Source organism: Setaria italica, chromosome III (genome assembly GCF_000263155.2).
Source record: "Setaria italica strain Yugu1 chromosome III, Setaria_italica_v2.0, whole genome shotgun sequence".
NCBI classification, from domain to species: domain Eukaryota; kingdom Viridiplantae; phylum Streptophyta; class Magnoliopsida; order Poales; family Poaceae; genus Setaria; species Setaria italica.
Window position 1 is genome coordinate 38726717 of NC_028452.1, and position 13004 is coordinate 38739720.

A 13004-nucleotide genomic window follows, 5' to 3' on the forward strand; every position below is an offset into this window, starting at 1 on the left:
GTGGTTTAGATGATGCTATCTTGTCTAGACGGTTTATCTTATCAAATTCAATATGGTTTTTCAAATCCATACTTGTTGAACTTGCATACCGTGTTCATCTCTGCGATGATGTTCTCCGCCGAGCAGCAACGTATGTCAAGAAGGAGGTTTGATTCTACGAGAAAGAGTGGATACGAACATCGTGACCATGTCCCCTTTTCCGTAGCATCTAAGCTTTTTCATGACAAAGGGCAGTGCCGCCCAGTTGAGAACATGCTCGCGAGATGATCACGGTCTTCAAGTTCAACAACTTCTGCAGTAGTAAGGAAAGAATTTTTGTACATAGATGACTTCTGCTACTTGTTGAACTTATCAAATTCAATAAGGTTTTTTAAATCCATACTTATTGAACTTGCATACCGTGTTCATCTCTTCAAGGATGTTCCGCCGAGCAGCAACGTATGTCAAGAAGGAGGTTCGATTCTACGAGAAAGAGTGGATACAGACATCGTGACCATGTCCCCTTTTCCGTAGAATTGAATCTCTTTCATGACGAAGTGCGGTGCCGCCCAGTTGAGGACATGCTCGCGAGATGATCACAATCTTCAAGTTCAACAACTTATGCAGTGTTAAGGTAATAATTTTTGTACATAGATGGCTTCTGCTACTAGAGGAAGTGGCGATGGTGGGGGCGATCATGGTTCCTATTTCGGCAAGGGGAAAATCATAGTTGGCCCTCAGCATAAGCCGAAAAAAAGAGCGCGCTGGAAAAAGCAATGCTTCGTTATTTGCAGCAACGTCATGAAGAAGCTGTTGCCGTGGGTCAGGAACCTCCTTTTGGTGGTCGTTATGCTCCACCCTTAGTCCCGGGTGTTTCACGTCCACTTAGTACTACCGTTTCAAGCGGCACAAATAAACCTAAGGATGAGGCTAGGTCAGCGGAACCTTCGTCTTCACCATCCAAGGATGCTTAAAGTCCTCCTAGATAACCAGTGGATGGCTTGTTGTATTGTATCATGTTGTTCGGATCTTTAATTTAAATATGCGTATTTGGATCTTCATGTTGTTGTATTGTACCATGTTGTTTGGATCTTTAATCAATTTTCACGCGTAATCCATTGTCAAGTGTAATCCATTTTCATGCGTAATACGATGCAGATGGACCGGCAATGGATGTATAATGCAGACAGGCGGAGCAAGGTGTTTATTGATGGCTTGCATTATTTTCTCGAAGTGGCCAAAGTGAACAAGCCACAGAATGGGTTCGTATGTTGTCCATGCTTCCAATGCAATAACAAGAAGGAGTATTCAAAGGATTCCTAGGGGACTATTCACAGCCACTTGTTTAAATACGGTTTCATGCCTAACTATTTGGTTTGGACCAAGCACGGTGAACTAGGGGTCGTAATGGAATATGGCGAGGAGGAGGAGGAAGATGACACCATTCCGGACTGGGTTGCAAGCCAAGCTTTTGCAGGTACTATAATGGGCGAGGCTGATGAAGATGAGTTTGTAGAAAATGATCCTACTCATGACCTTGGTCAGGTGATACTAGATGCATACAGACATTGCGAAACTGAGAAGGAAGCAGCAAAGTTGCAGCGCATGATAGATGATCACCAAAAATTGTTGTACCCAGGTTGCCAGCAGGGCCATAAAAAACTAGGTACGACACTAGAATTTGTGCAATGGAAGGCAAAAAATGGTGTGTCCAATAAGGCATTTCAGGGGATGTTGAACATTGTCAAGAAGATTCTCCCCGAGAATAATGAATTACCGTCCACAACATATGAAGCTAAACAGATTATTTGCCCTAATGACTGTATCCTCTATCGTGGTGATGAATACGAGAAATTGGATGCTTGTCCCGTCTGCGAAGCCCTGCGGTATAAGATCAGGCGAGATGATCCTTGTGATGTCGAGGGGCAGTCTCCAAAGAAGAGAGTTCCCGCGAAGGTGATGTGGTATTTCCCTATAATACCACGCTTGAAGCACTTGTTCAGGAACAAGGCGAATGCTAAGTTGATGCGATGGCACAAAGAAGACTGTAAGGAAGATAAGATGCTGAGACACCCCGCAGATGGCGCACAGTGGAGATCAATTGATAGAGCATTCCTGAACTTTGAAAGTGAAGCAAGGAACATAAGGTTTGGTTTAAGTACTGATGGATTCAATCCATTCGGTGAGTTGAGTAGTGGCAATAGTACTTGGCCTGTGACCCTTTGTATGTTCAACCTTCCTCCTTGGCTGTGCATGAAGCGGAAGTTCATTATGATGCCGGCGCTTATCCAAGGCCCAAAACAACCCGGCAACGACATTGACGTGTACCTAAGACCGTTGGTTGATGACCTTTTACAGCTCTGGAAGGAAGAAGGTGTACGTGTGTGGGATGAGGATAGACAAGAGATCTTTAATCTACGAGCATTGTTGTTCGTAACCATCAATGATTGGCCTGCATTGAGTAACCTTTCGGGACATACAAATAAGGGATATCGGGCATGCACCCACTGTTTAGACGACACAGATAGCATGTATTTGAAGCATTGTAAGAAGGTCGTCTATATGGGTCATCGTCGATTTCTCCCTGCTCACCACCAGCGGAGAAAGAGCGGGATGCATTTCAAAGGGGCGCCAGACCATCGTAAAAAACCTGCACACCGTAATGGAAAGTGTGTCTTCGAGATGATGAAGGATGTAAAATGTAGTCTTTGGAAAGGGTCTTGGTAGCCAATCTGTTCCGAACGACGATAACGGACATGCACCCATGTGGAAGAAAAAGTCAATATTTTGGGAGCTACCTTATTGGGAAATCCTAGAGGTTCACAACGCAATAGACGTGATGCACCTGACGAAGAATCTTTGCGTGAACGTGCTAGGCTTCATGGGTGTTTATGGGACCTCAAAAGATACATTGGAAGCACGACAGAACCTAAAAGCCATGGGGCAACGAGATGACCTACATCTAGAAAAGAGAGATAATGGACAGCACTACTTACGTCCTGCCAGTTACACTCTCAGCAAGGAAGAGAAGGATAGCATGTTTGAATGCTTGAATAGTATGAAGGTCCCGTCTGGGTACTCCTCGAATATAAAGAGAATAATAAATATGAAACAAAATAAGTTTACAAATCTCAAGGCTCATGACTGCCACATGTTGATGACCTAGTTGCTTCCGGTTGCACTGAGGGGTGTTCTACCAGAAAATGTTCGGTTGCCACTCGTAAAGCTATGTGGGTTTCTCAATGCGATTTCGCAGAAGGCAATCGATCCATCCAAGCTATCAAAGCTACAGAACGATGTGGTGCAATGTCTTGTCAGTTTTGAGTTGTTATTTCCACCATCTTTCTTCAATATTATGACGCACTTACTGGTTCACCTAGTAAAAGAGATTGGTATTCTCGGACCTGTATACCTGCACAATATGTGGCCTTTCGAGAGGTTCATGGTAGTCCTAAAAAACTATTTTTTTAATCATGCCCGTCCAGAAGGAAGCATCGCCAAGGGATATGGAACAGAGGAGGTGATCGAGTTTTGTGTTGATTTTATTGATTCAATTGACTCGATTGTGGTTCCAACTTCACACCACAAGGGGAGGCTCCGAGGAATGGGCACCCTTGGAAGGAAATCAAGTTTGAGCAATGATAATGATTTGTTCGACAAGGCACACTACACTGTTCTACAACAGTCATCCTTTGTGTCTCCGTATATCGAGCAGCACAGGCAGATGGTAGTTTCCAAAAACCCGACCAAATCCGATGCTTGGCTTACCCGTCATCACATGGAAACTTTTCCCTCCTGGTTGCGCCAACAACTTATGGGTAACTCTGAGATTCACCCATAGCTTGCCTGGTTAGCTAGGGGACCTGCTAGCACAATCGTCAAATTCCAAGGCTATGAGATAAATAGTTATACATTTTACACGAGAACCCAGGACCAGAAAAGCACGAATCAAAATAGTGGTGTCCACATAGATGCCATGGTCAGAAATAATATCAAGGAGTCGTATTATGGTTTCATACAGGAGATATGGGAACTCGAATACGGACCGCTGTACATCCCTCTATTTGTTTGCAATTGGGTGAAGCTAACTGCCGTAACCAAAGATCAGTACGGAATGACAATAGTAGATCTGAGCAAGACTGGATACAGTGATGACCCATTCGTACTTGCCAATGATGTGCATCAGGTGTTCTATGTGAAGGACATGTGTAGCAAACCCAAGAGAAATCCAGAAGAGACATGGGAGCCAAAGTGCCACATAGTTCTTCCAGGTAAAAGAAAAATCGTGGGAGTCGAGGATAAAACAGACCAATCAGATGATTAAGATCAGTTTGATGGCATGCCTCCATTCGCCGTTGAAGTTGATCCAAGCATCCTACTATCCAAACAAGAGGCTTCGTACTTACACCGCGATCATGATCAAGGAACTTTCGTGAAGAAGAAATTTTACAACGTTGTATTGTAATGCGCTAAATTTACATGACCTTTGTGTATTAATTGATACAATTTTTAATTTACCCTATGTATGATTTCATGTGTTCTTAAATTTGTTAGGTGAAGATTTATTAGATAAACATGAACAATGTTAACCACATACATACATGGATTTTTCTACGCATTGAAATTATTTAATTGAATAATTTCTTGATCACAGCGATGCAGTAAAATAAATATTTTAGAGGCTAAATGAACTGGTATAGAATTAATGACTAAATCACACTTATTGTCAATTTACTTGCTAATTAAATATATTTTTGCATGTACAAAATATGTGAAGGTTTTTGTTTTTCATCCTGAAATGCAGTGAGAAGATAAATAAAATCCATTTCCAAAAAACAGGCGGGAGAAGAAAACTAGGAAAAAGACCTTTTGTCCCGGGTGCCAACAGCAACCGGGACAAAAGGCCCCCCTTTTATCCCGGCTGCAAACTGCAACCGGGATAAAAGGGTACTTTTCGACTCCCGCCTGGACGTACCCTTTTATCCCGGTTGCCAATTGCAACCGGGATAAAAGGCCCCCCCTTTTATCCCGGTTGGTGGTGGCACCCGGGATAAAAGGGTAGGCTCCGAGCCCCACCTGGCGGACGCACACTTTTGTCCCGGGTGCCATTACGAACGGGGATAAAGGGGGGGTTAAAAGGCACTGTAGCCCCTTCTACCCCCCACGCCAGTTACACTTAGCAAAATTTTCGCCAAGTCCCGCGCGCGCTCTGCTCCATTACCACCCGTCCGCCTCCCTCACCGGCCGCCGCCGTCGTCGTCCCCCATTGCCCCGGCCGTCGTCGTCCCGCCGTCCGACCGTGCCCAGACATCCTCCTCCTCCTTCACCCCGGCCCGCCTCGATCCTCCTCCATCGCGCCCGGCCCCTACCTCGTCGCCGCCGGCCCCCTCCATCGCGGGCCTCGTCGCCGCCTCTATCCTCGTCGTCGCCTCGTCGCCGCCTCATCGCCCCGGGTCGCCGCCTCGTCGCCCCTCATCGCCGCCTCGTCGTCGTCCCGCGGCCTCCGCCGTCCCGCCGTCCCACGCGCCTTCGCTCCGTCGTCGCCTCCGCCGTCCCGCCGCCCCGGCCACCGTCGACCGCGCGCGAGGTCTGCCGCGCCGGCACTAGCGCCGGGAGTAACGCCTTGCTAACGCAAGCCGGTGGGTTTGCGTCAGCATGGGCCTTTTTTTTAAGTTAGAAAATAAATAGAAAGGAGTAGTAATTAGGTAGAAATTCAATAGATTTTTGTATATGTGTTAGAAAATCAAATTAGTGTAAATTAGTAGTAATTAGTAGTAATTAGGATTGTCGCTCCGCCTAGGTTAGAAATGAATCGTGTTTCGTCATTGTTCCATCCCCGCCTCCGCCGTCCCGCCGCCCTGACCGCCGCCGTCCCAACCTGGGCATCGTCCGTGGTTCCGTCCCTGCCTCCGCCCTTCAGCCTCCATCGCAAATTCATGTTATTGCTAGAAATTCCAATAAATATGGACAAATTAGTAGAAATTTGGTAGAAATTAATTGTTTCTGCGGCCACCTCGCTCTGTCCCCGCCTCCGCCGTTCCGCCGCCCCGGCCTCCGCAAATTCATGTTATTGCTAGAAATTCGTAAAAATTCATGTTATTGCTAGAAATTCGTACAAAATTCATGTTATTGCTAGAAATTCGTACAAATTCATGTTATTGCTACAAATTCGTAAAAATTCATGTTATTGCTAGAAACTCGTACAAAATTCATGTTATTGCTAGAAAATCGTAAAAATTCATGTTATTGCTAGAAATTCGTACAAATTCATGTTATTGCTACAAATTCGTACAAAATTCATGTTATTGCTAGAAATTAGTACAAATTCATGTTATTGCTAGAAATTCGTCACAAAGTACTACTAATTTGTAGAAATTTGTATAAATATTCCGGACTTTGTGGGATTCATGTTATTTTATGATTTCATGTATATACCCTTATGTACATATAACTAAGGCGATTTCTATGACTGTCATGTATGATTCCATGTATGTTTCAATCAATAGTTGAAATGGCAGACGATGAGACCGCAAGGTATATCATGGAGCAGATAATTGCTGGTGATGGTAGTGGCGACAACCTTCCACTATCGTACACGGATGAAGAGGGCACCCAGGCGGACATGCTCCTCAACATGTACGCCGATGGGAATGAAGACCAAGAGCCCCAGCAACAACTTGCCGTGGCGGAAGGTTCCGGCGAGGTATATATAACGATTCTTGTATTGTTTCACGCCACCGTTACTACTACGTACTAATTAACGAATCTTGAACTGTTAGCCCTCTGGATCGATGCAAGGGCAGAAGACCCGAGGTCGTACAAAGGTGATGGAAGGGAGGCTTGTCATCACGGAAGTGACAGAAGAGGGCAAGCCGGTTGCTCCCGAGAAAGTAGCAAAGAAGTACGTGAGTCAAATCGGGGCAATCGTCCGGGACAACGTGCCTATCAGCATCAGAGAATGGAAGGGCAGAAGCACTAAGACGTCAAGAGACATTTCACATTCCCCGAAGGATATATTGAGAAGGATGTGAAAGCGTGGACCCTTAAGAAGATGGCTACACAATTCCAGACATTCAAGAAGATGCTGGATACCCACTACATTAAGAAGGGCCGAACTCCAGACTTCAACACGTGGCCAAAGTTGAGGGACTACCGGGATGCATTTGTTGAATATAAGAGGAGTGAAGACGGTGTGAAAAAGATCATGACCAACACAACAAATGCTAGTCAGAAGGGCTACCATCATCATCTGGGGCGAGGTGGGTATGGCTCAGCAATTCCCAAGTGGAGGAAGATGGAACAAGATCTGATCGAACGGGGAATCGTACCTGCAACTATTGAATGGTCCGAACGATCAAAAAATTGGTACTACGCTCATGGAGGCTCCCTGAGCCAAGAGGATGGGACGTTGATTTTCAATGACACAATACGTGAGAAGGCCGAACATTTTGTGAAGAACATTGAAGATTCTAAGGCTGGGAGGTTGAAGGTGGACCGAGAAAATAATGAGCTCACATTGGCCCTCGGTAATCCGGAGCACCCAGGACATTGGCGAGGGTTCGGGGTCATTCCGTGGAAGTTTGCTTTCCGAGGCGACAGCGCCTCGTACAGAAGCAAGAAGCGAAGAAAGAAACAGATCGAGGAGAGCTGGTGGCAGATGCTAGAATCCAAAGTGCAGGCACAAGAACAAAGAATGATGGAGGAAATCAATCGTCGAGTGGCCCACGCAGTTGCGGAGTTGGCCCAATCCTAACAACGCCAGCCCTTCTCAACGCCTCTTGAGCAGTTGTGCTTCTACAGGGTTCCCCGATGCGCAGACGCCCAGGTTACCCGTGGAGGAGCAACGGTTCCCCGTGGATGCCATCACGCAACGCACCACATGTGAGCTGCATGCACCGGTCGGCAACCTCACTATTAAGGTATACTTATACATAATATTTATGCAATCTTGTCAATTGATCCACGCCTCGAGATCGGAGTTTAACTTGTTTACTTCTGCTATATGTACAAGTAGCGTACGGGAGTGCGTTAGCAACCCTGGCGGGGCAGAGCAGTCATGGCATGGAGATTCCACCTGGCTATGCCAGCGTCCGCGTAGAGCAAATAGTTGATACCCAATATGAAGGTCTAGAGCTCGACCTCCCGGGAGGCGATGAGGAAAACGACACTGGCAGATGCGCTTCATGGGATCATTCTATGGTGAAAACGCTACATCATTATTCCTGGCACGGAGCCATCTCCTCAGAGCTCAAGACCGCTCCCCGTAGATCCCCAGTAGCGACCTTCTCCTCATACCTCGAGACCGTCATCTCCTGCTCCAGGACCGTCCCTTCCATCTATATCAAGGTCTCCATCTCCACCACATCCTGGTGGTGGGAGCGATGACGACAATAACAACACCCCTCCCCGATCACCGTCGCCGGCACTAAGAGCGACCCCCATGAAGGAACCTGCACCACCACTAAAGAAATCACGAGCACCGCCTCCCAAGCAAAGACAGAGAAAGAAGAAAACAAATGAGCTTGAAGTGACTCGTAAGGAACGCTGGGAGGCAATGTCTCATGCGGAACAGTGGGCAGAAATCCAACGAGAGGCCAGTGAGTGGTTCAAGAAACAAGACGAATAAAAAAAACAAGGGAGATGGAGCCACCGCCAGTAAATCGAAGAGATTTAAACTTTTTTATCAGGATGGAAGAAGGAGCCAAGAAAAGGATACCACTCTTATCAAACTATGAACGGGCTTTAGTAAAGGCTGATGAAAAGGATAAAAGGAAAGAAAAGTCGTCTTCCAGCGGTGGTGTCCCCGACCTCAGCCATTTATCAAAAAAAGACGCTCAACGGGTAAAAGCAATGCCCTTGCATCAACAAGCAGAAGTATTGAAGTTCATGCAAGAAACAGGTCTGGGACTTGATGAATGCCTAGGGCAAGCTGAGACGCCAACTGCACCGCCCCCTGAGCCGAGATGGCCTTATGAGCTAGGCAAACCTCTAGTAAAGTCTTCATTGGTATGGAAGCTATCAACAAAGATGTACGCATTCCATCAATGGTACATGATGGCATCCGCCGACTCGAGGGAAATGCTCGGCCTGAAAGTAAAACCGATAGATTTTCACGACGAAGGCGAGAAAGTTCTGTGGCTAGACTTCAAGGATATATACGAAGTGTACCATCATGATGCCCTGGACGTCTCTCTGATCAGCGCTTGGGTTCTGTAAGTGTCTGTTTATCTCTACATGTAAATTTTAGCGTGCGTCACCGTCCTAACTTCGTCTTCCATTTCATGTAGGATGCTAATTCAGACATGCCGCCGAGAGGTGTACCTACATATAGGCTTCATGGATCCATCTGTAGTTAACCAACAACAGATACAATTAGCGCCGGAAAAAACCTTGGTGGAAGTATACAATTTCCTAGACAAACAAACATTCAAAGATTTCATACTACTTCCATACAATTTCAAGTAAGTGTGTGTATACCGTCTACTTTCGATGTCTTTTTCCTTATCTCTACATGTTAGTTAGCTCTAATATGCATGAACATTTTACGCACGCAGCTTCCACTAGATCCTTATTATAATTGAGCCTGAAAGAAGCCACGTCACTATCTTCGATTCGTTGAGGAAAGATCCGGTGGAGTACCAAGAAATGCAAGACATGCTAGACTTGTAATAATTCTGGACCTTTATCTCTATGCAAAAGTTTGTTTCCTAAATTTTATCCCTGTTACACTATATCATTCATTATTCTAATCTGCAGCGCATGGAAACAATTCATAAGGACACACAAAGGTCCATTCAAAGAAAAACTTACATGGAACATAGACTTCCCGGTACGTATGAAGTCTGCACATTTATTACATTGTATAACAAGAATATTTCATAACTTATTTTTTTCCGCACTGAAGTGCTTAAGGCAGGAACCCGGGAATAATCTTTGTGGCTACTACATCTGTGAGCACATGCACAGTTTTATGGGACCAAGGGACTAAAGATGACGCCACACAACTTTAAAGTACGTAAAATAAAACTATTACTAGTTAATTATTTTCTAGCTCCTTATATGTATTTTTTCATGTAGCATTCATAAATTTCCAAATTATAGATGTTAAATATTCAACAAGGACTCTTGAAGGAAGAAAGAGTAGCGGCAATATGTGAAGGTCTCATTGGAATCCTAATGGACGAGGTGGTAGATCCAAAAAGAGAATTTTATTACGATGGACGACAATTAGACACTCCGATCAGCAACACCTCGATGGAAAGATTGTAGATAGATACTTTGATTTATTTGTATATATAGTACGCGCTAGTTATGATCGATTTGTACTAGTTGAATTGTGTATATGAATTGTGTATAAGAATTGTGTATATATATAGTAATTGTATAATTACAAATCCCATTCGTTTAAATACCAGTTGATTTCATTCTAAAAAATCTCAACTACTAAAGGTTAACAAAAGGGTCGCGGTACTATGTACGTGATGCATGCATGAAAAATTCAGACGCCAGGCAGGTACCATGCAGGGCGCCATTTAGTCCTGGTTGGAATCCAGCCGGGACTAAAGGGTAACCCTTTACTCCCGGTTAGGAAACCCAACCGGGACTAAAGGGGTGCCCTTTACTCCCGGTTGCTTTTACCAACCGGGACTAAAAGGCCTATCCCGACCCGGGACTAAAGACCCCCTTTTGTCCCGGTTGGTTTATCCCGGATGGATTTTCGGGAGATATGCACCCTACCAACCGGGACTAAAGGCCAATTCTCTACTAGCGAAACCTCTCCTTTGCCGAGTGTTGTTTTTTTACCGAGTGTTTTTAGTGCAGCACTTAGCAAAAAAATTTATTTGCCGAGTGCTCGAGAGAATACACTCAGCAAATATAAAAATACTCAGTAAATTTAAGATTTCCGGTAGTGAGCCTGAGGTCCGTCGCCGCGGCTCCGCCGTCAATACTGCCAAAGGTACCGGCACCCGCACCGGCAAATGACGAGGCGACGGCGATCAGGATGAGGAAATGCCGCGGTGCCATGGTTAGAAGTGAAAGGGCGGAAGATTGTCCAGCTGCTGAGGTAGCACACTTGGATACGTGTCTTCGCTTCTCTTCCGCTTGGATAATTTCTTGAGCATCGATATTCGTGGAGGTCATAAATCCATCAAAAATCCCTTGACGCGTTCCGACAAGGTTTTGCGCTCAAACATTGGATTCTTCTGCATGTGGCCAGTGAAAAATAGAAAAGATTACAGTTTTTTTAGGAAGAACGACGGAATCTTCTCCAAAAATTGGCCGAGAGGGACAGCACGGATCAAGCACGGATGCCAATGCGAAGGAACCCTTGTCTTCCCTTCACTTCAATGCAAATCAAGAACGCCGATCCCTAACTGTTTCAACTGTCCAGGTTCGATCACGAGCTAAACTTCAATGCAAATCAAGAACGCCGATCCCTAACTGTTTCAACTGTCCAGGTTCGATCACGAGCTAAACTTCAGTACTATCACATCAGATATTTGCACACTAATCAGAAGTATTTAATATAATCTAATAATAAAACTAATTGCATAAACAAGATCTAATTCGCGAGACGAATCTATTAAACCTAGTTAATTCATGATTAGCCAATGTGATGCTACAGTAAACATTTGCTAATTATGGATTAATTAGGTTTAATAGATTTGTCTCGCGAATTAGCCTTGTTTATGCAATTAGTTTTATAATTAGTTCACGTTTAGTCCTTCTAATTAGTATCAAATATCCGATGTGATCTGAACTAAAAATTAGTTCATAGATCCAGACACCCTCTAGACAAGAGTTGCTTTTATGTCCTCCGCATATCGGCATATGGAGTTGTTTTAAACGTTACCAGTATATCAACCCGTGATTTCTTATGGACTAAAAACTTTTTACAGATTCAAGTACTATACATTTATAAAAAAGTTATGTCACTTACATAATAATAAAATCATTTACCTTGCTCTTTTTCTCTTATTTGTTAATTTAAAATTTTTAAATCCGTGTCTCTTACTCTATATATTTCTTTTCATCTGCTTATTTGTCATTGCAGGTCTTCCCATCTAAGCACTTTATCTCAAGTATAAACTACCATCCAATCACACTGAAAACTTGATTTTATCTTTCACTAATATCATCTATCCCTCACAGTGAAACAACATTAGCACATTAGTAACGGATCCAAATATGACCGGTACTAATATGTTAGATGAAAAGTTATTTTTCTAGCCATGATATTTCGTTAAAGTATTACCTCCTCGATGATTTCCATGGACGTCACCTTCGTTTCCATGCATGGACCTCTACGGTGCGCACTCTCTAAGGCCTTCCAGTATACAAACAACATGTTATTCAACAATGACCTACTGATAACTAGTGATGCGTACGTTGTGGAATTCCACGAACAAGACAAAGCCACAATTGATGTTCATGCTAAACGACGAAAAAACAAAAAGAATATATATCTATGGCCACGAATGCATATTGTTGCACAGGTCAGTTAGTTGAGGTGGTTCCTTATCCGCAAGGAATGAAACCCAGATTTATCGTCCTACGTGTCATGTAATCATGTGGTTTCAGTGATACGTGATAGCGAGACATCTATAATGATTCTATTTTTTTACCGGCCAAATTCCCATAGACATTCATTGTTACAAATTCCAGGCCAGTCTCAATGGGAGTTTCATACCACTAAATTCAATATACCACATCAGCAAAACTGCTTACTTGGCAAGGTAATTAATAAAGGAAGTTTCATCAGATGAAAGAGGAGTTTCATCCCCATGACACTCATCTAGCAAAGTTATCTAGTTCTCAGTCTAGATAATTGTACAATGAAATCGTGTATTGAGACAGGCCTTAGAGAGCGAGTGTACGGTGCTATGAGTTCCTAAATTATGCCTGGAAATACAAAAGAGCTAGCACACAAAGAATGAAGTTTCTGATCCGGGCGTGATTGATGGGGGGGTGACCTCGATGACACGGTGTAAGCATAATGACTAATATGTGTCTGGTCAAGCACG